General features: G+C 39.0%; 1 protein-coding gene across 10 annotated transcripts in view; it reads left to right on the forward strand.

Annotated features, from left to right (window-relative positions):
- Nucleotides 1–26,804, forward strand: part of FRMD3 (FERM domain containing 3) — a 140,946-nt gene that overhangs the window by 33,118 nt on the left and 81,024 nt on the right. The gene's annotated exons all lie outside the window — the stretch shown is intronic.

Here is a 26,804-nt window from a genome sequence, read left to right on the forward strand (position 1 = left end):
TTGCTGCAATTTATTGCATTATTTTCTTGTGTGGTCTCTTGAGTTGAAATGTATGGTATGAACATGGGGGGAAGGCCAATGGTTTGATGAAACATTAGTCCTCAGATTTTTTTTTAAGTGGTAATTTGTTTAATCTTGTGCGTACCTCTCTGTATGATACAGTCTACTACAGTAGTACACGAGTAAAAGTTGCACTGCGGGTTGGGTGAGCTGTGAAAACGCGCGTGGTTGTGATTCAGTTGGTAACAGGACAATTTTCAGCCCATTTTCCCAGAATCAACTTGACTCCTCTCTTTTATGTGAGTGGGGCCTCACTTTGTCGCAGTCGGGAGCAAGGGATGATGGAAAGAGCCAGGAACGGTCAGATATGCTGTCATGCATATCAAGTCTCTGTATTAGTCAGCATCTCAACAAAAACATAAAATAAAACACAGCATATGGGGAACCATCGACATGACCAGCTGAACTGTGTCCAAGTTGCATGTTAGCAAAAGACAGCATCTGTTGTGTAATTCTTGTCGAAGGACAACACTAATCTCATTAAAACATTATTTCTCATGAGATAATTTTCACATTTTGCTTAGCTGTATAGGTGTGGTCAATACTGTTAGTAGGTAAGCCATGTACTTGATAGGATTGACTGAAAGGCCTTTGTGGGGTAACCGCTTAAGCTGCGGAGAAGATGATACAATAATGCAATGATGCATAAACTCACTATTCAGGGTATTTTAAGTAAATTACCATAGCCCCGAAGAAAGTTGAATCAATTCAGTGATTTATTTTAAAAAAGTGATAAGGGGAAGAAAATAATTTGAATATTGAATGTGAATTAATCCTGTATTAAAAAGATACAGAAATTTGATAAAAACTAAAATGACAAGATGAAGCATGCTTACCTTTTCCTGTTGTAAACTCCACCTCACACTTAAAATTTGTACACTCTAAGAATGGCACCCTGCTTAGTTCAGTATCTGCTGATATTTTAATCTTCTTAGACAGATGACTGGTATAGCTGATTTTAAGCCAGTGGTAGCAACTCGGATTTGATCCAGGCAGTCCTTTGATTTCTGCCAGAAGGATGCCATTCAGAGTACCTGGCACTGCCTTGTGCCACTTCAACATACATCACATATTAAGTCCCTTGCTGCTACTGCTAAGTACCATGCACTTCCCTGTCTCCACAAAGAGAATGAGAAGCTGCAGCTGCTAACGGGAGATGTTAGCAAAACCCAAATTTCATTATGTTCCTTCTTAGTTCCAGTAATTTCCCTTTATACCTTCTCTTGTCTGGAGAAACAGGAAACGTTCATAAAGTATCATGGGCTCAAGTGGTTATTGCATATTTTCAGAGAAATGGCATTGCACATGTGACTTCCAGTGTTCCTAAAAGCAGCTGAGAAGATCTGTGAGAAGAATTAAATAATCAAAACATCAGAAAATCAGTTATAAGCACACTGGAAAATGCTCTTATTTCAGAATCAGTCGGTATGCTACTACCTAATGTTTTCACCACTGAAATTCCAACATACTTCTAGCTCTATCATTTGCATCTAGAATGAGTGAAAATTAACACTATATGTCATTTGAAAGCTGTGGTTATAAGCTTCCAGCTGGAATGCACATTTTCTCTTCTCCTGGCTAGATCTCATCTAGTATTTTGAAAACTATTTTTAGCTAGGAGGAGCATGCTATGATCATTCATGCTCTTGCCTCTGTCACTTGTTAAATGTGCAAGTCAGAGGATCTGTGATGTGACCATGCTTCTGAAAGGATTTCTTTATGCCTTAGGGTTTGTATACATGTGGGCTTCATAACATGTTTACAAGGGATAAACATTTCCTGCATCCATACTTAGAAAGTGCTTTTTGCATATAGTAATTTGTGACACCTCCTGAGAAAGTAAGCGGGAGGGTGGGAAGAGAAGATATGCCTCTTCAGCCTAATTATATTTTGAGTTTCTGTTTTGATGTATTTTTTAAACTTATTGGCAGAGGTATATTAGTGGTTTGATGCAGTATATATCTTTGAAGACATTTCGCTGTTTGACTCGGAAGCTGAACAGCTGCTTGCAATGAATTGCTGCTGCTGCACAGGAATTGGTTCAGATATGTTAAACCTCTGAGTTAGAATGAGTGTACTGATCAATACAGACAAAGTAAGCAACTAAACATAAAATACTGTCTTATAAAACACAATTGTGCCTTAACGTGAAACTCAGAGTTTAGTAGCTTGGTTAAAAATTCTTAAGTGCTTGATATAGTAGATTGAAAATTAGCTATAAACTTGTTGCTGAAGTATCTGGAGTAGCTGTTAAGCCGAAGAGCTGCTGAAAGAATACAGTAGAAACTGGAAATTAAACGGAGGGCAACATCTGGGGTCTTATTAGTTTAGTGGTAGTCATCTTAAGGCTAGTTAACAGAGACGTACTTAATGTGGAGGATTTTCTGGCAGTAAAATTGTAACTGCATTCTGCAAAAGAAGAAACTTTTTTTTTAGAAACAGTTTAGTATAGTCTTTAAATAGTTCAATATATTTTTTATTAAAATGTTTCTTTTACAGATATTTTTGTTATCTTTTTTTTCCTCAGTTGATCAGTAGCCTCAGTGTCAATTCTTATTCACTCATTTTGTAGGTAAAATTGTACTGAGATGATGAATTACCACATCAAGAACTTTCCGGTTAAAAGCTGCCCAGCTTGTTGTGCAGTTTTGACCTGGACTGATGGAGAAGGAGCAAAGGTGAAGATTTGCAGCTACACTCACTTTCATTTTAAGGAGTGACTTGAGGACAGTAAACAGTAAAGCGGGTTGAACTAAATTAATAAAACATAGAAAGAAATTGAAGCAAGAAGTAGTTCAGCTAGTACATTGAGGCGTTTCTGTATTTACATACCTGTTGCTCTGGCAGTAAAGGTGGATACTATTGAGTTGCTGAAGGAAGTACGTATTTAGTCATCTTTTGATTTACAGCACTTCACAGGAGCAGCTCTTCTGTGCAAGGGTTCATTCAGTTTCCCATGCTTCCTTTTTAATTGATCCTGAATATGAAACTGCCTGCTACTATATATGGTATTAATTATACACATGTAATTTATTAACTGGTTATAAGATTGGATTAACTGTCCACCATTTCACTACTGTTTCCTGTGTTTTCTTCTGCTTTTCTGTAGGTGTTGTTACCTACATAACCTGTAGGTAACAACATGAGATGTGCTAGCATGCTCTCAGCCTCTGATGTCTGGGATGGGGAGGTCTGCAACATCTATTAGCAAACCTCTTGCACAGGGTTCCTAAAAACCGTGAACATTTTACTTCAAACTTTTCTTTGGGTTACATTTTGGACAAATTTTTATTCTGGAAGTTGTTCTTTTTAGGATATATTCTGACGTAAATGGATTTCTTTTCTTGTCAAAGCCACAGAAATTGAGAAACTGGAATGAGTAAAGAGGGAAGATTGTGCAACTACAGCAGAGGCCTGGAAGAGCTCAGGTTTTATCTGCTTTTTCTGCTGCTTTCTTACTTGTGTTTCCGTGAATCTTGCAACCCCTTTCTTCCTTTTAAAAAAACAAATACATTAGGAAGTCTTCTGATTGAAAAGAATCATCAAATATAAAGCTGGTAGTTCACAACTTCTTTGTCCCTCATGCTATTATCTGTAGTTTACCTTGCAAAAATACTGTGTTATGTTTTCAAGGATGCGAGGAACAAGCCAACAAGGAAATAGTTCCTTTATTCAAAGTGTCACTGTAATAAGCTTACATTTTCATAACAGCTATTTACTATTAATTTTTGAACTTACACTTTACTTCCTATAGATGTCTGCGTATAACTGCTTAGCTTTTCGAATACATAGACCCTAGTTTAGGAAGAACAAGAGGCACTGTATTTTTTTAATGGTTGGTTACTGATGCAGATCATCACAGTACAGCTCACTGAGAGAGATCAGCGTTAATCTTGTGTATTTTACTCCATGTGCATTTCTGTCTTTTCTTACTTGTGTGTGGTACAGTTATATGTACTTTCAACTGTATTCAGAATTTGATGTTGGAGGCAGAAAAGTAAATATGAAGAGGTTGACAGCAATGGGTCTACTGCTAAAGAAAGCACTCAAGAGACACTTCTAATAAAGATTTAAGCAGTTGCCTGATTTTAAGGCTTACCAATGCCCTGCTTAGAATTTAGGTATCTATAGGTGAATATCTTTGCCCCTCCAGTTTTGCATGAAAACGTAAATAGTATGCTTTTTCTTCAGCAGTTGACCAAAAGGAAAACGTACAAGTAGCAAAAGCCAGAGCTGGGGCTTTGCCAACTTGTCTTTGCTTCCATTTTACACTTCTGCCTACGCACCTCTCACAGAAATTGATGTGGCTGCTCTTCTGTGGTAATCATCTTACAGATTTGAAAGGGCTAAGCGTCTTACCTCCATTTACAAATTTGGAAGGTTAGAACTGTAGACTTGAAAATAAATGTAAAAATTTTAAGACCCTAATGGACATGAGTTTTTCTGAGAGAAAGACAGGTAGTTTAAACATCTTTTACCGGGGAGCAAAGACTCAGATGCTCATTGATTTGTCCAGATTCACACAGGCAGGGTAAATGTAGGACCACAGAAGCTTTCTTTGGTAGTGTGAAGCCCAGACCCCTTTGTTCCCATGCAGTGGGAGACACCTATGTGGTCTGAAGTCTCAAACAGACATTAACAGTTCTAGTGCAGCTTTTGGTAAGGTTTACACAGATCTACTTGCAAGTGAAGTGAAAATGTAAATAACTTCAGTGGCACTATCTGTGTATATAAACATTTTTCTTAAATTGGTAACATGAGTATACAGATCCTATCCACAGTGACAAAAATTTGTAAAGTGGTGTCCTGTGGTAGTGTCTGCTTACAAAATAATTTGAGTATTGGGGAATCTTCCATTATTGGTAGTCTATGAAGCGTTTGGAAAGGTTATGTTATGTTTTCAGTGAGATTGGCACATGGAGGACAGGGAGATGATTCAAGATAGCCAGCATGGCTATGAAGTCCCACCTCACCAACCTAGTGGTCTTCTGTGAGGGAGTGACTACATCAGTGGTCAAGGGAAGAGCCATGGATGTCATCTATCTGGAATTCTGTGAGGCCTTTGACGTGTTCCCTCTCAACATCCTTCTCTCTTAACTGGAGAGAGATGGATTTGATAGATGGACTATTCAGTGGATCAGAAATTGGTTGGATGGTTGCACCCAGAGGTAGTGGTCAATGGCTTAATATCCAAATGGAGATCAGTGATGAGCAGTGTCCCTCAGGGGTCTGTTCTGGGATTGGTGTTGTATAATATCTTCCTCAATGACATAGATAATGGCATAAACTGCACAAGTTTGTGGATGACACCGAGCTGAGTGGTGATCCTGACGCCCCTGATGGATGGGATGCTATCCAGAAGGATCGTGGCAAGCTGGAGAAGTGGGCTTGTGAAAACCTCAAAAGGTTCAACAAGGCAAAGTGCAAGGTTCTGCAGCTGGGTTGGGGCAACCCTGAGTACTGATATGGGCTGGAGGATGGAGATGCTGAGAGCAGCCCTGCAGAGAAGGATCTGAGGGTCCTGGTGGATAAGAAGCTGGACATGAGCTGGCAATGTGCCCTTGCAGCCTAGAAGGCCAACTATATCCTGGGCTGTACCAAAAGCAGCACGGCCAGCAGGTCAAGGGAGGTGATTCTGCCCCTCTACTCTGCTCTGGTGAAACCACACCTGGAATACTGTCTCCAGCCTTGGAGGAATGGCATGGACCTGTAGGAATGAGTCCAGAGGAGGGCCACAAAAGTAATCAAAGGCCTGGAACACTTCCCGTATAAGGAGAGTGCAAGAGTTGAGGTAGTTCACCTTGGGAGACCTTATTTCAGCCTTCCAATACTTAAAGGGGGCTCATAAGAAAGATGAAGAAAAGCTTTTTAATGGAGTCTGTAGCAATAGGACAAGGGGTAATGCCTGTAAAAGAGGAGAGGTTTAGTCTAGATCTTAGGAAGAAATTAATTATGCTGAGGGTGGTGGAACACTGGAACAGATTGCCCAGAGAAGTGGTATATGTCCCATCCCTGGAAACATTCAAGGTCAGGTTGGATGGGGCTCACTTCAGGGGGGTTGGACTAGATGACTTTCATAGTCCCTACCAACCCAAACTATTTTATGATTATATGATTCTTCTGATGAACTTTTTGATCTGTAAAATGAAATAACAATATGCAAAGTAGCACATCTGGGGTTTTGACATTTTGAGAAATTTTTGCTTCTCAAAATACAGCTGCTAGCTGCTGCCAGGTGAAAAGAAGATGGATTCCTTGCACGTCCCCTGTTTGCTTCCTCACATAGGGCTGCACACCGCTATTCTACCCCATGCTTCACATTGATTCCTGCTGGAGTAATTTTAAAATTGTGCACTTTTGCAAAATGTATAGTAATCCTTGTTTTGAAAGTAGTCTTTCAATTCCATACTAATGTTCTTTGAAAAAAGACTGTTTGTGTTAAAGCTAAATATTTTAAAATCTGTAGACCGTTCTCTGAGTTCTGATATACTCATTTCATGATATCATTAAACATAGCCTCATTAGGCACCAACATTGTTTACTGAAGGTTTATTTAAGGTAAGTTTTTGGAATGCAACTAGTTTGCCTTTTTTTTATTTACATTTGTACAGGTTTTATTGGTGATAAGGTCCTGTCTCACAATGTGTAGAATATTTAGTTGTAATAAGCTACCTTTTCTTCTAAAAGAACCAGGAATGCTTGAAGCAGTTGTGAAATCTGCATTTATCTGTTTATCACCATGAATTGAATGGCATCATTGTAGTACAGTGTTACAGGGGCTAAATTTTTGTACTTACATATGAAAATTGGTATTCAAGTGGGAAGTTGAATGAGTGGTGGGAGGCTTTAATTCCCCAAAACAGTTTGGCAGAGCTTGCATGAGAGCAATGGGATACATGCCTCTATCGTCCTGCTAAAGAACAGTGGGCTTCTGTTATATTCCTGTTAAATGCAGCCTCTGTGGCATTTTTAACAGGGAGTAAATTCCTTTTTCATGCTTGTTTCTGAAGAAAAATGACATGCAGATGAATAAAAGTTGTAGGCTTATGCTATATCATTTGTCTGCTAGCCAGGCTGGTGGGGAAACAAGCAGGATTGTCAGCTGGAGACACAAACTGTCCTTTCTGCAAAATGTTGTTCTGTTGGGGCTTGTTTTAAGTAGTCGAAAAGCTTTGGTGCACTGAGTGGTAGAGCCCAAAATTTGTATGGAGATTGAGGAAGCAGTAATTATAAGCCTCAACTCCCACGTGTGTCTGTATTGGTACCCTATTGGAAATGTTTGTGGAGTTCACTGAGAACAGGTTTGTAGTGGAGATAGAAGAGGGAAAGGAAGAATTTATGAGTAAAGAGAGGATCTTTGCTAATTCACTTACATTAAGTTTATGAAAGCACTTCAGAGGGGAAAAAGCCCCAAACAAAGTACTGTGGCTATGGTTTTCAACATTGGAAAGTCTCAAATTCTTGGGGCATAAATGCAGAGGGATGAGTTGCAGGAGAAGTACTGAACTTGTCTTCACCAGCAGCAAGTGAAATTCTCAGTTTCTCAAACTTCTCAAACTCAGTTTCTTAAACTGTCTCAATCCCAGTTGCTCAAACCAGCATCCAAGTGTCTTGTCTTCCTGGCTGGAATAGGAAGCATGGTGCTAAGTTCCATCTCAAAGATGCCACAAGATAAATTAATCTATTAATATTTGTTGGAAGTGTTCTGTGACCGTGGTGAGTGTTTGTATTAAATTAGAAAATGGAGAATTGCAGAACTTTCTGCATATATTTTTGCACTATTGTGATATGTAGCCAAGTTGGGAATTAAGCGGATACCTTGGTTAACCTGGCTTCTGATCTTTCAAAGGGTCACTGTTTTACAGATTGTTTTTACCTAGGAAGTTCATGGTTTTCACTCCGCTGAAACTGCAGGCACGTGCTGAAATTTTCATCTCTGAGGCAACTACTTTTGTGTTTAAGAATTGAATTTTCCGTGGTCTATGTAAGAACTGTTTCAACTGTTTACTTTTCCCACATTCAGTTTTTTTGTATTTGTACATTCGTTTCAAATCTCCGTATATTATGTAATATTTTTTAAAAAAGGGCAAACACGTTTCCTGCAATGTTTTATTTCTAGTTATGTGTTTTACTAGAGATGTATTCCATCAGCAGCAAAGACTTCACTTTCTAACCTGTAAATCTGTCAACTGTAGAACAGATTGCTGAGAATCTAGCACAACTTGCAAATTGGAATATTACAAACCCCTTTATCTTTATTTTTTGTTGCAGAAAATACTAAACAATCATTGTGCACAGAAAGGCTTAGTATGGTGAATACACAAGTAGAGAGGAGGAGGGAGAATGGGGAGGGATTAATACTGCTGCTCAGACAACCTTTGAGTTTCTCTGATGAACCAGAAGGGTGTTTAATTTATTTTTTTTTCTCTTTCTTTCTTATTCATCTTACTTCTTTAAGGGACCATGCATTGAGGACTTTTCCTCCTTTCATTTTCTGTTGCTCTAGGCTTTCACTCCATTTCCATGGTGACTGTAATTTTTTGAGAACTGGCCCAGACCACAGTAAGCCGTGACGGTATTTTCATCATATTCTGTACCGCACTATTCCCGCTGGTTCAGTGCTGATCACAGGGCTAAATAGCCTGATGTAAGAGACAATCTGACTGGAGAAGAATTATGTGTGTGTCCAAGAGACAGTTCTTTTATGGCTGTGTTAGGCAAACAAGTCAACTTGGTAATATGTAGTTCTCCCCTCTTGTGTGAAGAATTTGCTTGCATGTCCATAATGTTGCACAAGTTTCAGTGTCGAAAAGTATGTAGCCTTTATCTAGACAGTAAAACAAACTTACTTCAGCTGAAGTAATGAAGATTTAGGTTGCAACTTGTTTAGATATTTAGTAGTCTGAATATTTTAAAATGCTGGCTGTTTGGGAGCCTAGTTTTTGTGGGTATTTTCAGAAGACAATATTTTACTTTTACTTTTTACTTTTACTTTTTACTTTACTTTAAGAAAAAGATGGAAAATCAGTTGAGGGTATCAGCTGATGTACAGGGTTGTTCTAGCCCTTGTGTCTTAACCAGAACCAAAAGAGGGCAGTAGGAAACTTTGGTAGTGTATGTAGGTGTAGTACCATGAATAAGTCAAAAGTAACTGGTGTATGAGTGTGTTTATATGTATGTGTCCTGCTTCCATATAAAAGTAGCTGTGTTAGCTCTTGAGGCAGAAGCCTGCATTTTTATAACAGGAGACCCCAGGTGGCCTTGATCCATGCTGTATGTGCCTGTAGTGCTGAATGGACGTGGAGGGCGAAATGGGTGACTGCCTGAAGTCCTGGGCAGAAGGTGATCTACTTATTTATTTTATCCATTTATTTTCCACCACAGAAGCCCATTTTTCATATTTATTCTGGTTAGCTGCCACTGCCTGGATCTTAGTGTAGGGCTTTTATGCTGCTAACCCACATGTGGTACAAGGGCAAAGGCTGTGGAGTAGCTCCTGGTTTGCAGTGGGGAGCTGAGCCTGGGCTAGGCTCTGCTGGTGCCTGTGAAGACAGCCTGAAGCACAGTAGCATGTTGTCATACACCTGCTTTAGGTGAAGGTTTGTCACTTCTCCACTGGAGGAGAAATATGGGGGAGGAGGGAGAATGTTTTAATTTCTCTCCTGCTTTGTATCAGATTTTGCCATCTTGCTGCTTCTCTAGGTGTCAGAGCTCACTTTTTTATTCAGCTTTAAGCATGTGCTAACCAAGACGAAGCATCAGGATTTACACATGATGATGTGAGACCCTCCTCTGGATAGGCGTGGAAAAGAAGATATAAATGTTTAATTAGGAATAAAGTATTTTTTGTTGCGCTAAAGAAAATCGCTCCTTTCTCTGAGAAAGAAAACCATCTGTCCTTTGAAAGTGTGAGTAAAAGCCCTACACTGAAAAAGTTGATCATTGTGGTGACTGAATAGTTTAAGGGAAGAGATATGATGAACTTTCTATTACCCCCAACAATGCATTTTGCTTTTTTATGTTCACTTTCAATATGTATTCAATATGAGGGTCTTAAAATTAGAAAACCAGCTGTGATTAATTTTGCATGTATAGTTTATCATCATATTATTCAGACCCTATTTACAGAATTTTCATATCTAGCTTCCCCTCAGCACTGAGGTGATTTATAAAAATGGTCACAAGTGTCAGTACCTAGGAAGGGCGCAAGAATTTCCCATCTGCTCTTGTAAAGATATGTTGTAATTATGTTTCCACATTTTTTTGTAAGCAAAGCTCTGTTAAGTCATCAGTGTTCAGTGCCAGTGTTCAGTAACAATATAGAGTGAAAATGTGGAAAGGGACCATGCTGGCAGCAGTGCTCTCCATTACAAGTTTTACTTTAAGAGCAGAGGAGAAAATCTTACTCTTACAGTTCTGCAGACATGAGAAGGATGTGCTTGATGTTAGCAGCAGGCTCAAATCTCTTGCTTGTCCATAATCATCACTTCAGCTATTAAAGAGATCTTTAAAATGAAATCAGTATGGGTTTGTTTTTTTTATTTAATTGATGTGTTGTTTTATTTTTATTTTTCTGGCAACTTTTTCATATCAAGATCCAATTTTTGTTGGGTTTGGGGACTATTTTGTTGTTGTTGCTTGTTTTTAAATGTATTTACAAGCACCAAGTCTCCAGTGAGAGAAATGGGGATCTACGTTTCAGATCAGTTGGGGTCTGTAGTTGCCATAAGCTGTGGAGCATATGCTGTTCTACATTATTGCTTGATGCAGTGACACACAGAGGAGAACTGAGGAAGAAACAGAGGTAAATGGATCTCTGAATTGTGTTAAACCATGGAGCAATTCCTGTTAGGGGCAGTGCATGGGAGGCATGACAACTGTAGTGGTCAGAACGTTGCTTTTAACTGGAACGGCCTTTCATTTCCCTGTTTACTGCATAAATTATACAAGCAAAACCAATTTGCCCTTTGTACCAGAGGAAAAGATAACCCTAGATGCTGGATTTTGTGTTGCCATTATTTTATTTAAATGACTTTTATGTTTTGCCTGTAAGCATCAATTGTTCAATAAATACTCAGTGGTACATCAGTTAAGTTTCTTAAAGTGCTAACTGAAAGGAGCTCTTTTCCCTTTCTATCTGTTTTTAAAATAAAGAAAATCAATATCAAGTTCCTGTAGGGTGAGATTTTTTAGAATGTGCACTTTCTCATTTGAAGTGCCTTTGTTAAGATTAGGACTGCTAAAACATAAAGGACATTTATGTTTTAAATAAAGTCTGGCATTTCCTGGAAAGTAAGATCAAAGAGTATAAGGATTGCGCAAAGTAGAGATCAGTTGTGTTACTCAGCTTCCTAGGGAATTTCAAAGAAAGTTTCCAGCCCTGCTACTTTTAAAATATTTAAGATTTATGCAACTTATTGGTCAGCTTATTTTTGAACTAATAAACGTAAACGCAGAACTAATTAATTAGCTTTTCCATCTCTAGAAGACTTTAATATTAAACTTCATCGTAATTAATGAAATGAATACACAGATGTCTTTGGTTTACATGAGAGTGAAGAACTGGGTCTACAACTTTCTGTTTCTTTGCATATTTTGCTTAATCCATTTGCCTGAATATGTCATTCGTCTTGTTCTGTCTGCTCAAGTTTATACCTTCGTTGAACAATGCTCTGATGTAATGTCTCATGACTACACCACTTGATACTGGGAACAAACCTGCTTTATCTGACTTCCCTTTGGAAATAAAGTAAACTTTACAAAAGCTTCTGCTTCAAGTACATTGAAGGGATCCAGCAATCTCAAGTCAGTAGCAGTTTTATCTATCTTTGGTAGTTCTATCCTTGGTAGTTCCCAAGTATATCTTTGGATGAGTGCTACGCTTCCACAATTGTGCATTGTGTCTGTCTCCTTCAAGTGGATGCCTCTGGACTATTACTGAGTCTTGTGACTGAAGACAGATTTTTGTTTTGCCCTGCCTTGCATGGATGACACGCAAGTGGACAGGATAATCTGGGCCCACATCTTCCCCTTTGCAAATCAGTGGATGGCTCTCCTTATGTTTTTTCCTGAGAACACATGATGTATGCGTGTTATATTCCCATGATACGTGCATGTATTTCAGACCTTCAGAAGTCTGTGCGATATGCAGTGCTGCATCTTCCAACATTAACACACTGAAACTATAAAAAATTTAAGTGTAAAGAAAATATTAATGCAAAGGGAAACATAAGAAAGGGTGACATCAGCTTGCTTATGTTACATACAACTTTAATTTTATTTAAAACAAGACAAGCAAATTTAAGCACTGAACTCTTTATTCCACTTCAGGAGTTCTATACAAGTTTGAGCTCATTAATTAGCATGAAAAGGTCCTTCTGTAACGTGCAAATAGCAGCTTGCATTTAAGCAGAGATGCTAGCCTGAGACTGCAAAATGCTATGGTGGATGATTCTTTTTCTTCCTGCTCCACCCATCCTCTCACGCTTTACTCCCACCCTGGTTGTTAACTTATTCAACTTCCATCAAATGTGTAGTGGGGCACTTGACCCTTGCAGAATTCACCTCTGAATTTTTCAAAATTGAACCAGTAGGATTTGCAGAGTGGGATCCAGGATGCATAATAAATTACTTTAAAATAGTGCTCTTTTGCAGGAGGGGTGCACTAAAATCAGCTAATGGTTTAAAAATGCAATCTGAAAGAATATTGAACTATATTATTTACTCAGTTAGAATGGTTTAATGAACAACTCCAAATTCTCACGTTTTTGAAAGCAATGAAAAATATCTCATGGTAGCCTGAATGTCTGTGTTGCTACTCTAAAAGCTGGCGTTTCTGAGGTGGTGGCAGTATGTTGGTTAATGCTGATTCTGTTGCCACTCTCACTGGTAGGTGAGTTTAGATGTGGAAGACCCTCATGTGAATTAGTGTGGAATGTTTGAAGGTTATCCTTGCTTTCCACCATCTCACTACTGCCCTTATAATCTTTCCCTCCTCCATTACCTAGAATAGTTCTCTTTTCCTCTGCCCTGCATAGTAGTGTCTTCGCAGTGGAGTCATCTGCCCATCCTGGGCTGTAACCCAAAGGACTGGCTGGAGGATACAAATATTGTCCATATTTCCTTTGTGTGATCTTTAGGATGTATTGGACTGTGACTCATGGTCAGAACAAAACCTTGCATTTTCTGTGGTCTTTTCCGAGAAGCCAGTATAGACAAGAAAAGTTGCAAATTGCCCTTTTATTTGCTCTGTGGTGCTTTGGGTGGGAGTGGGGTTAGGTGTTTTTCTTAGCTTAGGATGCCTGCAGGAAAGAGCTGGTGTACTTCCATAGTTATGTTTCAGAGGGTAGGTATGCTGCGGCTCTTGGCCATTTTATTCTCTTTATGAGTAAATAAGTTTGCTCTTGGAAAGAAAACAAATTTGTAACTTTATTACTTAGATGTTTTCCATTAATGTGCTAGGCAACTGTGAGATGTTCTTGTAAGAAGACAAATTTTCTGCTCCATCCTTAATGGATCCTCATTTCCGGAGTTGTTAGGTTATATAAAACCTATGGTTTTCTGCATTGCCAGAAGGCAATCATAATGTCCCTTATTAAGATGAAAAGTTAATAAGAATTCACCCTCTGGTTCTCTGCAGAAGGACTGATTCATTGCTTAGGCTAGTCCTGGAGCAAGGCTCTTCTTGACTGAAATACTGGCATTAAGTTGATGGAATGGATGGATGATTAGATTATCGAGCTGCATAATACAACTAAGCCCCCAGATGTTTTTGTTGCTGTATTTTAGGATGTTCAGTGCTGGAAGAACATAAGAGAGAAGAGTTTGGAAGTCCATTGTTCCTCACTATATCAAAATAAGCATTAAAACACGAGGAAGTGGAATACAGCTTTTTTTGCACATGAAATAAAAAAAATGGTAGGAAAGAAAGTTGTAAATTGGAAAACTGTCAAAACATAATTAATTTAATCTATGCAATTTGTCACTAACTTTGTCACTAATCTTCTTTTATTACCAAGCACTAAAATTTATGAAATGGAAAAGTTTATCAGCTGTTTATTGTAGATTATTAGAGCAAAGGCGGTTTATACACTTGGTGTAGCATTCCGACAGAAGATATTTTTCTGTGTTGTTTTGCTGCTGCAGTTGAAAGCAATGTTGATATTCACAACAAAACATTGGTTTTTGAGTTTATATTTTATTGTTTGAACTCATTATACCTTCTCAATAATGTATGGTGAGCTCATTCCTAGATCAGATATAATGCTGTAAAATGATTTTTTTTCATTTGAAATTTGAAATCTGAAATCTGTGATGCAAATGACCTTTAGATGTTTGCTTTTTCACAGTCTAGGCAGAAGAGAATTGCATTAGGAAAGCTGAGCATTCGTCCCTGACATGGATTAGTGTTTCTGTGTTTAGGAGAAAAGCTGAGTTGAGCTTAATTTATGTACTTCTGACAGGATACTGTTGAAGGCTAATTGTTTATTGATACTGTTTTGGTGCACTAGTTCATTTGCTGCATGTCATATAGCATATTTGCCATTCTTTTCCAATGCTGCCAATAGCAACCATATGAAAATCACTCCCCAAATTGAAAAATTAGTTTATAAATAAAGCAGACTGTATTTACACAATGCAGTTTGCCTCTTTTTTTTTCACTTTCTGGTGTTTTGAGGAGGGACTGGTGATTTTCTTTAGCTTGGAGTGCATGTTTTCCTTGTTGCTTTTCTTCAAGTTCAACCAGAGATTCTTGCCCAGTTTTATGGCAGCTGAGGCCTTCAGAAGCAGATCAAATATCTCAACAATTTTAATGCAGTAATGGGAGTTATCATCTTCAGGCCCCTAGAATAATCTCTGATACTGGGTGATGTGCAATAGGAGATAAAGGTTGTAGAGAAAGGTACAATGGCTGCTACCTGGTTGTGCAGTTCAGAGGTGGAGATCTGCTGCTGTTGTACCACTTATATTGGAATATTCTGATTTTTCTTTCAGTGACCAGAGGAAGACAAGTGAATTTTTAAGTTAATCTGTCAGAGTCTTTTTTCGGCTTAAAAATGTAGTTATCCAACAGTATTTTTGTAAGTAGAAGAATCTTCATGTTTAAGCTTTCTGGTAATTTCATGCTCTTTGGCCAAGTCCATAGCTCAGAGAAGTCAATGATGGAGGGTGAAGTGAACCTGGGAATGTTCTAATCAAAACAGAAGAAAGTCTGAAATGGCCCTGTGAAGTCCGAAGTGGATGCGATTGCCACCCACCTTGGGCAGGACCTATTTTCTATTTCCTTCTTAGCTGAGTTTTTTTAGGGTATTTAACAAATATAAATTTGAACTAAATAGGGTAGTGCATGGGTCTGAGCACTTCCCTCATTTCTGCCAGGAGGGAGTAACCCCACTTATTTTTCGCTTGTTGTAGGGTAACATTAGAAAGTCATTGTTGCACAGTGAGATGGGAACCATGAGCATTACGCAGCTGGGGCTAACATCTGATCCTCTGTGATTCCAGGGATGGGAGTGCGCAATTTTGTCCCAGGGCAAGCTGTTTGCCTGCCTTCTGTTTCATGAATCTGTTATGAACTTATTGGAAATGGGTGTTCCCGGTGCCAGTACAAAAGGGATATTGGAACTGTAGTTTGATTGGTCTCTAAAAGGTTTCACCCAAAACAGTGCTTCCCGTTGGTGGCTGTTTTAGGGACTCAATAAAATAAGGATGAGGCTGTGTTTTCAAACTTTTAAGAAAAGCTGTGCTTAGAACTTTGGAATGTATTCTTAGTTTGCGAGAAAGCAGATATTATTAAATACAGCAGCATACATATTTTTTAAAATAACAGTTTTTAATGCTGTCAAATAGAACATGGTCCTCCATTAAATACATTTGATCAAAGGAGATTGCTTTGATCTCTTTTTCAGTATATTTTAATATATATTTTTAGTATATAACCTTTTTTTTTAGTATTTTTTTTAGTAAAAATGTTTATAGGAAATCATGGTTCTCCATGATGCTATGCCAACGGTTTAACTAAAGGGTGATTTTTCCAAGTTTGTTTTGTAGAGCTTGTAATACAGTGAAATAAACCAGCAATCTGCAGGTTTTTCAACCTCTTTTTTTTTTTTTAAAAAAAAGCTTTAAATCAAGATTGACTGCCTTGGCTGAAGACACGTTGTAGAAAAATGCAATTATTGAGCCTGACAAAAGATGAAGCAGGCTAGTATGAGACGTAAATTGGATAAAATTGTATGTTCCAAATTATCCAGACAGCCAAATGATCTAATGGCCTTCTCTAATTTTAGAATCCTTTAGTAGTTTTTCTTGACTTCTTTATTACGTATTTATATATAAAGTGTGCTTGCATGTATAGTCACTTATGCATAAAAAGGTATGGTGTGTCTAAGTGTGAGAGTTATCAAAGATGCATTATAAGATAGAAAAGGCAGTGCCTTTTATGAGCTGAATACATGATGATGGTCAGCATTTTTGATCTATTGGCCATTGCTATTAAAGAATCTTAATGTTTCAAGACTAATATCTGCTACTTTCCAAGACAGCTGTGTATGAGTATGTACTGTAGAGACTCAGTGGGTCATTGCTGAAATAGGTAGTCATATCTAGAAGTAAATATTTCAACCACATTATGAAGCTGTGTTCTTCAGTAGTAATTTCTTTCTGACAGTTGGACAGTTGTGCACAGCTAATCACTTACACCTGTTTCCATGCCTTGCCTGTAACTCAGTGTACCTTACAGTCAAATGTTCAGAGCTCGGAACCTGATATTCACTTACTTTTGGATTTCTATTTTCTGTTGGGAGAAAGTGGCAAAGACAAAGCTGCAGTCCATATTGGCTGTTGGGCATTTCGATGTGCTTTTCCCACCCATGTGGACTGAGGCTGGCCACCCACTGTTGTGTGGCAAAGAGGAAGATGGACAAGACTGAAAAGGGTTAGAGGAGAACAGGTGGTGGGACAGGGCAGCACAAGAATGGGGTGTCACTCCTGCAATAAGGTTTAAATACCTTCGAAAAACGAGATCTTGCACCTTATCTAGAAGAATATGTACTTGTTTACTGGATCTTGCATGTCTTTGATATGGTTATGGTTAACTGTATTTTCCCAGCTAATTTGGGAGTTTGGTCCTTTCCTTGAGGCTCTTTGGAGAACTTGTAAAGATGGGTGGATTTGGTTTATGAACAGAAGTGCAGCTGGTGGTGAAGTCTTCCCCTGCTTCTCTGTCTTCCTTCTGCTTGCTGCTCACAGTTGTACTGAGAGCACATGGCTGAAGATGGTTTATGCATCCTGTAGGAAAGGTGCAAGTGTGCTGAAATGTCTTCTTGCTTTCTTGCCTATTCCCATGATGGATTGTTTCTCACTATATTTTCCATAAGTCCTTTTTACTTCACTGTGTTAAGCAGAAAGAGAAATTCAGAAATTGCCTTGTGCTGTAAGACAAAGACACCTTTTCTTCTTTGGTGTCATCTACTCATTGATGTCACTTCTCCAGTTTTGAAAAGAGGATCATTATAAAATAATTACATCCTGAGTTTTGCTGTCAGTTTTGGCACAGCATATATGAAGCTGTCAAAGCTTTGCTTGTTTTTATATACATGTCAGCCTTCTACCTGCTCCAGCTCTTTCTTACGAGACTTTTTAAGGTGTTTTTTTTTCCACATAAACCAGTAGCAGCCGTAGATGACTCGGGTGAAGAGAAGGGAAAATGTGGCCTTAGTTTGCTCTCAGATCACAAGAGGTTCAGCACAGATTTTTCAACACTTAGTGGGGAAAATTTTGTATCTTGAGATAATACTCAAAGCTGATCACTTGTTTGTCAAGTTGCTCAGTTGCTGTCTTGCCATTTGCTGTGGCTCTCCTTTTGCTCTAAATATAGTAGGAACAGAGAGACATTTTTGATGTAACTGCTGATATAGGAACCAGTTTTACAATATATTTTTGAATGTTACTGTACATTATAATTTTTGAAAGATCTCCCTACCCTCTTAACCAGCTGCGTGAGAACATTTGCTTTGGTGCTTAAATATCAAGGCACTCTATCTATCTATCTGTCTGTCTGTCTATCTATCTATCTACCTATCTATCTTAAATCTTGGGTGTTAAAATGGGACTTCTCTGAAGAGACTTGCTTGGGAGAACCACACACTGCTTAATTGCCTATGGAATGGCTTTCTTATCCACCACTATGTGTAGTAAAATGAGTATGTGTAGTCCTGTTCAGTATCTTCCTCTGGACTTCTCTTGTATTTGATAGCTATAGGCAGTGTGGCCTGCTGAGGAAAATGGGTTGGTATGCATAAACATCTTCCACATCATGTGCAATAAACTGAGAGACTTTACAATGCTTTTCTTAAAATTCAGCTATTGTGGAAAATGTTAGATGACTCCCAGTGTTTAAATGTATACTCTGAAGTCTTGTTTTATTCTTTTTTTTCTTTAATTTCAGCAGAGAGCTAAAGTGTTATAAATACCAAAACCAGCAAATTGTGTACTAAATAGATGCATACAGTGTTTCTGTGAGATTGGGGTCTTCACTGGGAAAAGTGAGTTATCATTTCGTATGTGATTCAAGGCTTTGCTTCCCAGTTACTAAGTGTAAGAAATGTTTGCAGTACGCTTGTATTTATCCTGAGAAGAGTGAAGTGTCATGAGTTCCCACCCTGGTAAAAAAGAATGCCTTTTAATAGTGTGTCGATATGTACCATGACTCAAAAATGTAGGGAACAAACCAATTACTGAAATAGTTAAAAGCTAGGTCAGTTTGCCTTTGATCTCTGCTGTGCGAATAGGAAATCTAGGCACAGGACAGAATGATGACGATGAATCTGACACAGTGAGGGAAAACGGTAGGATATAGTAAGGGAGAAACAGTTAATTTGTTAAGGGACCTCTAAAATGTACTGCTTTAATATCTTCTCTTCTGCAGCTGTGGTTAATAGAACAAGCCTGTAGAACCCTCTGTTTGGATTTTTGCCAACCATTATTTAGACTATGTCATATCTTTTGAGTTCATATTTAAAAGATGTTCAGAAATAATTTTTGTTTTAAATCTGAATTATATCCAATTATTCTTAAAAGAGTAAAAAAATACTTAATGCAGTTTTAATTTTCTGAGGGGATCATAACAATGCAAGGAGGATTAATTCTGCGGACTAATGGAGGTCTTTATTTTAGGTAGTGCTACTGAGGCAGTTTGTGTGTATTTCAAGGACTGAATGACCTTCAGAAAGAGAGAAAGAAAGCAAAAAATCAACCCAGTTCCCCCTAGCACAAAAAAAAAATTGTTAACTGGTAACTTTTTTTGACATAGAGATACAAGCTTGTATTACACAGAGAATGAGTTCCTTCTCTGATGCCAATAGCTGGCTTTTATTCAATACCATTGGGGTGCTTTGGTGTAGGCACTATGTTCAAGAAAGCTTTTAGAGGACTTCTTTCTCTAATGTTTCAATCTACCATAAATTTGCTTTTCTGAAGACTGGAAGTCTAATCTCACAAATTTCATGTTGTTTGTTTTTCTTCACAACAAGCATTTAACACCTGGGATTATTACAAGGCTGGGGGGGTAGCAGGGCGGAATATTGAAGAACTTCTTTTCTGCATAATTATTTCTGAAAGAAAAATGTTTATCCATATGTCTCTACAAAGCACTAGTTGAGCAGTTTGGAAATAATTTTTCACCGTAAAATTTTTCTCTTAGTTTGCCTGAAGAAAGTAAAGGAATAAAAAGCTTTGGCAAGTGAGAAATGACCCAATATGATCCTTCAAATTACAAAATTTCTGCAGTCAAAACAAGTGGGAAAAGTGACCAGGCATAGTGCGATATTAGTAACAACTGAACATTTTTCTCAGAAGGGAGTTACTTACGTCAGTCAGGTGAGCAAGATGAGTATTTGAAAGAAAAGCTGTGTAGATGGATTCTAAATTAGTAAATGGTGGGAGACCTTTTTGTGCAGCATCTTCGAATCCATAAAAACATTTTTGGATAGCCTTAGAAGATATTATGACAGCTGTCCTCTGAGGCATTAATGATATGATTATGGGAGAGCTCAATGCATAGCACACTGGGGATTTATTAGTTCACCAAAAGTTTTTATCTAGGCCCTTATCAAATCAGGTTACTGGATGAGCTACACATTCAGATTGTTCACTGGGAGCTGTTGACATTGTCACCATGGTTGAGGGTCTTGTCTGTCGGGAGACATTATTTTTGATTTGCAGCACTTGTAGAGAATCAGTGTGCTTCAGGGTTGATATTACCACGGCACTGGCTGCACAGCTGGGCTTATGATTCTGGAATAATCCACATAATGATGGATCAAATTCCCATAATATCTGGTCGTATATTCTGTTCTTTATGTAAGCTCTTAGCCTCGCACATCACTCTAATAGCCTTTCAAATGGGCATTAATTCAGCACTTAGGAAATCTCTCCGTTTGAGGATTATGTTCCATGATCTTCCATTTCTTTCTCCTTCCCTCCCACGCAGTGCATGCATACCTTATGTTATACTTGCATTTGTGCTCTATTTCTCAGTGTGAGGAGAGGAACATGGAGGGTAACCCCAAGCTGGGGGTTGAGGGAGACCAGGTGAGGTGCCATGACTATTGCTTACAGAGGCAGCAGCTGCCCTTTGTGAAGGCAGCTTCACCTTGCTGTGCTTGTCTCATCTTCCAACTCGCCCTTTTCTGCTATGGTCGTACTTTCCCACTTGGTGTGGAAGTAACTGTGTGGCTGTTCCTGCATGACCTTCTCCATGGCTGGATTTCAACACATACAGCTGAACCCTGAAATAGAGCTGCAAATCTTAACCCACACCAGTTGGGTTTTTTTCTGTCAGCAGCTTAACTAAGCTGTGTCATGCCATGCTCATTTTGTCTTCTGCCTGTGCTCAGGGAAGCATCGTTTGGCCAGAACTGTTTTTGGATGTTTTTCTTTTTTAAAATACTTATTTTTGTATTAAAAAAAGGCACATTGCTGTATATCTGCTAGGAAAGGTATAGTTAAAGAGCTGTGCTTGAGGCAGAATATGTGGGGGTCCTCATTTTCTGGGTCTTCTGAACCCATGGAGAGGATTCAGTGTTTCATGAAGCCAAGACAGGATTGTTGATTGTCACCTGTATTTGCAGATATTGGGTAATTTTGTCAAAAATCCTGAGAAATGAGAATTCATTCCTGAAATCTGACATCTACTTTGCTAGATGTGCTATGCTGGTGTGTTCTCGCTTCATCTTCCAACTTGGTTTTGATGTCAAGGATGCAAGAGGGAAAGCAGAGGTAGCTTTGCTGACCAATGCTGGATATTGAATAAAATTATAGATTTGTTGACAGAGGCACTCAGTTCCTTTTAAGAAATCAATAGTGCATCAGATAGCATCATGAATGCTGTGCTAATGGAAGCTATTACCAGAAGTGAGCAGTTAATGCTGCAAGCCCTCTCTGAGGCTGTCACTTCAGAGACTTAAAACCTAACTGGCCAAGTTTTGCCCATATACAGAGGGACTGAAGCCAATGATTAGCACTGTAAATGGATATCACACTTGTGGTTTCTTTAGTGCCAGCCTGCCTGTCTGGTGATGACTTTTGAGAACTGTTGTATGTGAACTATAAATATTTCTTTTTGTCATTTATAATTTACTCCAGGGTCACGGTAATTTACTTGTAGAATAGCACTGAGGTTAAGAGCTGACTGTGTGAAAGCTGTTATCTGTCTTCACTCCTGCTGACCAGGCTTTGTGGTGTAGTAGAATATGATTTTAATTTTCCATGTGATTTTGTATTTGTGATAGTTTCCATTGCATGGTACTGGCATTGTGTAATTTTTCTGTGGTGTCATTTCTTTTTCCCCTTATCTTTTATTATTTGACCACTATCATCCAACAATAACCTCTAATTCAAGAAACGGCAAAAATATGCTGTGGTAGGGACAAAGATGTCCATCTGTTGCAAATAAATAGTGCAAAACTAAAGAAAAAATAGGTAATCTCAAATAACCCTCTTCATTTCCCTATTGAGGTAGCATTCAAGAGGAATTATCTTTGACAAATACATTCCTGACCTCACTACAGGAGATATTTCTGGGTAAATTTGCAGTGCTGTATATATTTAGTCATGCAGTTTCATTGACGATTAATAGAGATCATGGTGGCATTAACACATGCAACCTCGAAATTGCTATCAATTTATTTATTTTCTTCTTAGCATAGACATCTCCTTTATCTTTGAGATATATTTGTGTATTTATTGCTCAAGTGAAGTAGTAGTAAGGGGTTGTTTTGTGGTTTGTTTATGGTTCATTTTTTAAAAATTCAGTTCTATTAATTAACATATAGCACTTGGAGCTCAACTGATAATTAAGTGCTCAGAAATTTGAGTTTAAAGACTGATGTAGAATTGTAGAATCATAGAATAGTTTGGATTAGAAAGGACCTTAAGGATCATTTAGTTCCAACCCCGCTGCCTTGGGCAAGGACATCTTCCACTCAGTCAGGTTGCTCAAAGCCTCATCCAACCTGGGCTTGAACGCCTCCAAGAAGGGCATCCATGACTTCTTTGGGCAACCTGTTCCAGAGCCTCACCACCCTTACAGTAAAAAATTTCTTCCCAATATCTAATCTAAATCTCCCCTCTTCTTTGTAAACGTTATGTACTTCAAGGCCCATGAGTTCTAAAACCAGAGGAGTTCAGGTATCTTAGGCATGAAATGTTCTTGTGGCCAAAGGTTATCTCTACTAAATGCTAAATTCCCTACGAAATAAAATGGACATTAATTCCTAATATTTTCACTCCTGTATTTACATCCATTTCTTTATTTCCCTTGAAAGTTTCTCCCACTTCAAATGAGGGTGAAATAAGCTGGCAATTCAAATCTGAAGCTTTGTTTTTGTTAGGTTTGGGTGAGTTGGTTTTGTTGCACCACAGTGCATTTCTACAGTGTGCATGCCTGGGAAGCTCTGTGCTGAATTTATATTGTGAACATGTTGCAGCTAAGGGAAATGTGTATTCTTGTTGCTTGTCTCATTAGGAGGCTTGCCTCATAAGGAGGCTTATTAGGGAGAGATGTATCTTCCTGAATAAGAGCAAATATAGTTCTTCCCTCAGTACTTTTTGTATCATAATATGTATTTCTAATTTGTGAATTAGATCTTCCCATACGTCCATCCAGTCTTCTCATTTCTTGAGCCTGTGTATTGTCAGTCAATTCCACCTGGATGATGCTTGTGAGAAGATAGCGTTGGGATCAGATTTCCAACAATGTAGTAGAGTGCCACTTTTTCCCTTCAGTTAAACAAAGATAAGGAAAACTATTCTACTGAGAGTACATTCTTTGATTTATTTCTGCTGGAGTGGCTGAGTGATGGAGTTGTTTAGAAAGATCTCGACATATGCAGGTAAAATTTTTTATAAAAAAGCTAATTTGTACAGTAGTGAACTAAGTGAATTTATACAAAACTAGATGTATTGAGAGAGAGAGGTTAAAAATCCCCACCCTCCTCTATGCTCTTGAATTAGGAAATGTTGATACAAATTATGGTTAGATAATTGACTATACAGAATTAAGTACATAATTTGCAATAGGTAGTTCAGGCAAAATAATCATAGAATTATAGAATGGAAGAGTTGGAAGGGACCTTAGAGATCATCATCATCAACCCCCCTGCCATATGCAGGGACACCTCCCACTAGGTCAGACTGCCCAAGGCCCCATCCAGCTTGGCATTGAACACCTCCAGGGATGGGGCAGCCACAGCTTCCCTGGGCAACCTGTGCCAGTGCCTCACCACCCTCATGGAGAAGAAATTCCTCTTTATGTTTAGTCTAAACCTGCCCCTCTCCAGTTTATACCCACTGCCCTCATCACCACAAGCCTTTATGAATAGCCCCTCTCCAGCTTTACTGTAGGCCCCTTTAGGTACTGGAAGGTCACTATAAGTTCTCCTCTGTGCCTTCTTTTCTCCAGGCTGAATTAGCCCAACTCTCTCCGCCTGTTCTCGTATGGAAGGTGCTCCAGCCCTCTGATCATCTTTGTAGGCCTCCTCTGGACCCGTCCCAACAGCTCCATATCCTTCTTATGTTGAGGATTCCAGAAGTGAACACAATACCTCAAGTGACGTTTCACAAGAGTGGAGTAGAGGGACAGAATCACTTCCCTCAACCTGACGGCCAAGCTTCTTTTGATGCAGCCCAGGATTACAGTTGGCCTTCTGGGCTGTGAGCGCACATTGCTGGCTCATGTCAAGCTTCTCATGAATCAGCGACCCCATGTGCTTCTCTGCAGGGCTGCTCTCAATCACATCACCCCCCATCCTGTACTGAAACCACAGTTTGGCTTGACCCAGGTGTAGGACCTTGCACTTGGCCTTGTTGAACCTCATGAGGTTCACATAGGCCTACTTCTTCAGCTTGTCCAGGTCCCTCTGGATGACATCCTGTCCTTTTCGGAGTGGCAGCTGCACCACTTATCTTGGTGTCTTCTTCACACTTGCTGAGGGAGCACTCAATCTTGCTGTCTGTATCATTGATAAAGATACTAAACAGCACTGGTCCCAGTACATACCCCTGAGGGACACCACTTGTCACAGATCTCCATCTGGACATCGAGCTGTTGACCACTATTATCTGAATGCAGCTATCCAACCAATTTCTTATCCACCAATCAGTCCTCCCATCAAATCCATATCTCTCCAATTTAGAGAGAAAGATGTTGTGGGGGACCGTGTCAAAGGCTTTACAGAAGTCCAGACAGATCACACCCATTGCTTTTCCCACGTCCACTGCTGCAGTTACCCCATCATAGCAATCCACGAAGTTGATCAGACAGGACTTGCCTCTGGTGAAGCCATGCTGGCTGTCTCAAATCACCTCCCTGTCCTCCATGTGCTTTAGCGTGTCTTCTAGGAGGATCTGTTCCATGATCTTCCCAGGCACAGAGGTGAGGCTGACAGGTCCGTAGTTCCCAGGGTCGCCTTTTCTACCCTTTTTAAAAATGGGCATAGTGTTCCCCTTCTTCCAGTCACTAGGGTCTTCTCCTGACTGCCATGACTTTTCAAATATCATGGAGAGTGGCTTGGCAGCCACATCAGCCAGTTCGCTCAGGACTCTGGGATGTATCTGATCAGGTCCCATAGACTTATATATGTTCAGGTTCCTCAGATGTTCAAGAACCGGATTCTTCCCTATAGTCAGGGGGTTTAACCCCCGTGGTTCCCATCTTGTTGTCCATTGACCCAGGGGGGATGAGGAGAGCTGTTGTCAATGAAGACTGAGGCAAAAAAGTTTTTGAGTGCCATAGCCTTCTCCTCATATTTCGATATGAGGTCACCATTTTCAACCATCAGGTGGGGTACGCTCCTTCCTTTTCTTACTGACCTACCTGTAGAAGCCCTACTGGTTGGTCTTCACTTCCCTTGTCAAGTTCAGCTCCATCTGCGTCTTGGCCTTCCTGACCAATCATTTGTAGAAATACTATTAATTTCTCACTATAAAGCAGAGAAAATTCTGTGTTAAATACTTTGCTTCTAAAATAAAATCTGCACATTCCAAGCTGAGTTTTTATCAGATTTTTTTTGTCTTTTTTTTTTTATTTTGAAACTTTAATGACAGAAAAGTAAATTGCAGCTGACCCTTCTTACAACTGATGAAAATTTCCAGTTAAGTGCTGTATAATAGACTTCCAGTGTATCTTCAAGTAGTTTAAAGTACCAGAGGATATTGTTTATGAGCAGGAATGAAATCCTTTTGGAGGGTTATAACACTTTCACTGAGGAATGAAATAGATGTGTTTTTAATTATTTTTTATATTTTGAAGGCATTATGCAAGGTCCAGTTCTTGTGAAACATTTAGAAAAATGTATTCGTATTACTTTTCCCAAAGATGGAGCAAAAAAAGGCAAAGAGGTTGTCTGTGTATCCATCTTGTGAGTAGTTACTGTCATTTGTAATTGTGGTGAATCCGTAAATCTAGAGAGAGGTAAGAAATTTGCTCAGGGCGTTAGAAGTTGTCAGGATTAGGGCTAGCTCAACATTGCCAGGTTGGAGCTGAGCCTGTTCCACCTCACTGCCTTCAGCTGCTGCAGAATGGGGATTCTGTTCTTGATGTTGCTATTTAAGCAGGACTGAAAAATCCATCTAGAATATACAGTGGAATTTGGGCATGCTGGGTTGCTTTCCTTCTCCATGCCCTTAGCTCTCCCTCTTATTCAGCTCTCAAGAGCTGATATTTAAATCAGCCCCATTCCTATAGTACATGCCCCAGTCCAATGGTGATGCTGAGTGAACTCTTTTGCTGTGCCACTGGAAACAAAACAAATGTGATGATAGCTGTCCCAAAATTGACATGAATGAGAGAATTGTTCCCAGCTGTCCTTTTACAGACACACTTCTGTGTACAAACGTATAACCTGATGCTGAACTATAGAACAATTGTTGATGTATGCCTGTTGGGCTTTAAGGTGTTTCTGTTATGAAAAGCCTAGTGTAAATATGGTTTTATCACTAGAAGGGAATGTCTGAAGAGAAGTCAGAAATATGAGAGGTGGCAGTCAAGGAGGCAGTTTAGCTCTGTAAATCTCTATTGCTTTTTATGATGCTTGTCAGGTATTGACAACCACACTATTTCAGTTTTCAATAGCCACAGCTGCTTTTTTAACTATGTTTTTGCCTTAGAGGAACAACTTTGTTTTGACATTTTTTCTGACTCTTCTATGTTTCATTCTGTGGTGACATGACTATTCTTGAATTCA

This window comes from Cuculus canorus, chromosome Z (genome assembly GCF_017976375.1).
Source record: "Cuculus canorus isolate bCucCan1 chromosome Z, bCucCan1.pri, whole genome shotgun sequence".
NCBI classification, from domain to species: domain Eukaryota; kingdom Metazoa; phylum Chordata; class Aves; order Cuculiformes; family Cuculidae; genus Cuculus; species Cuculus canorus.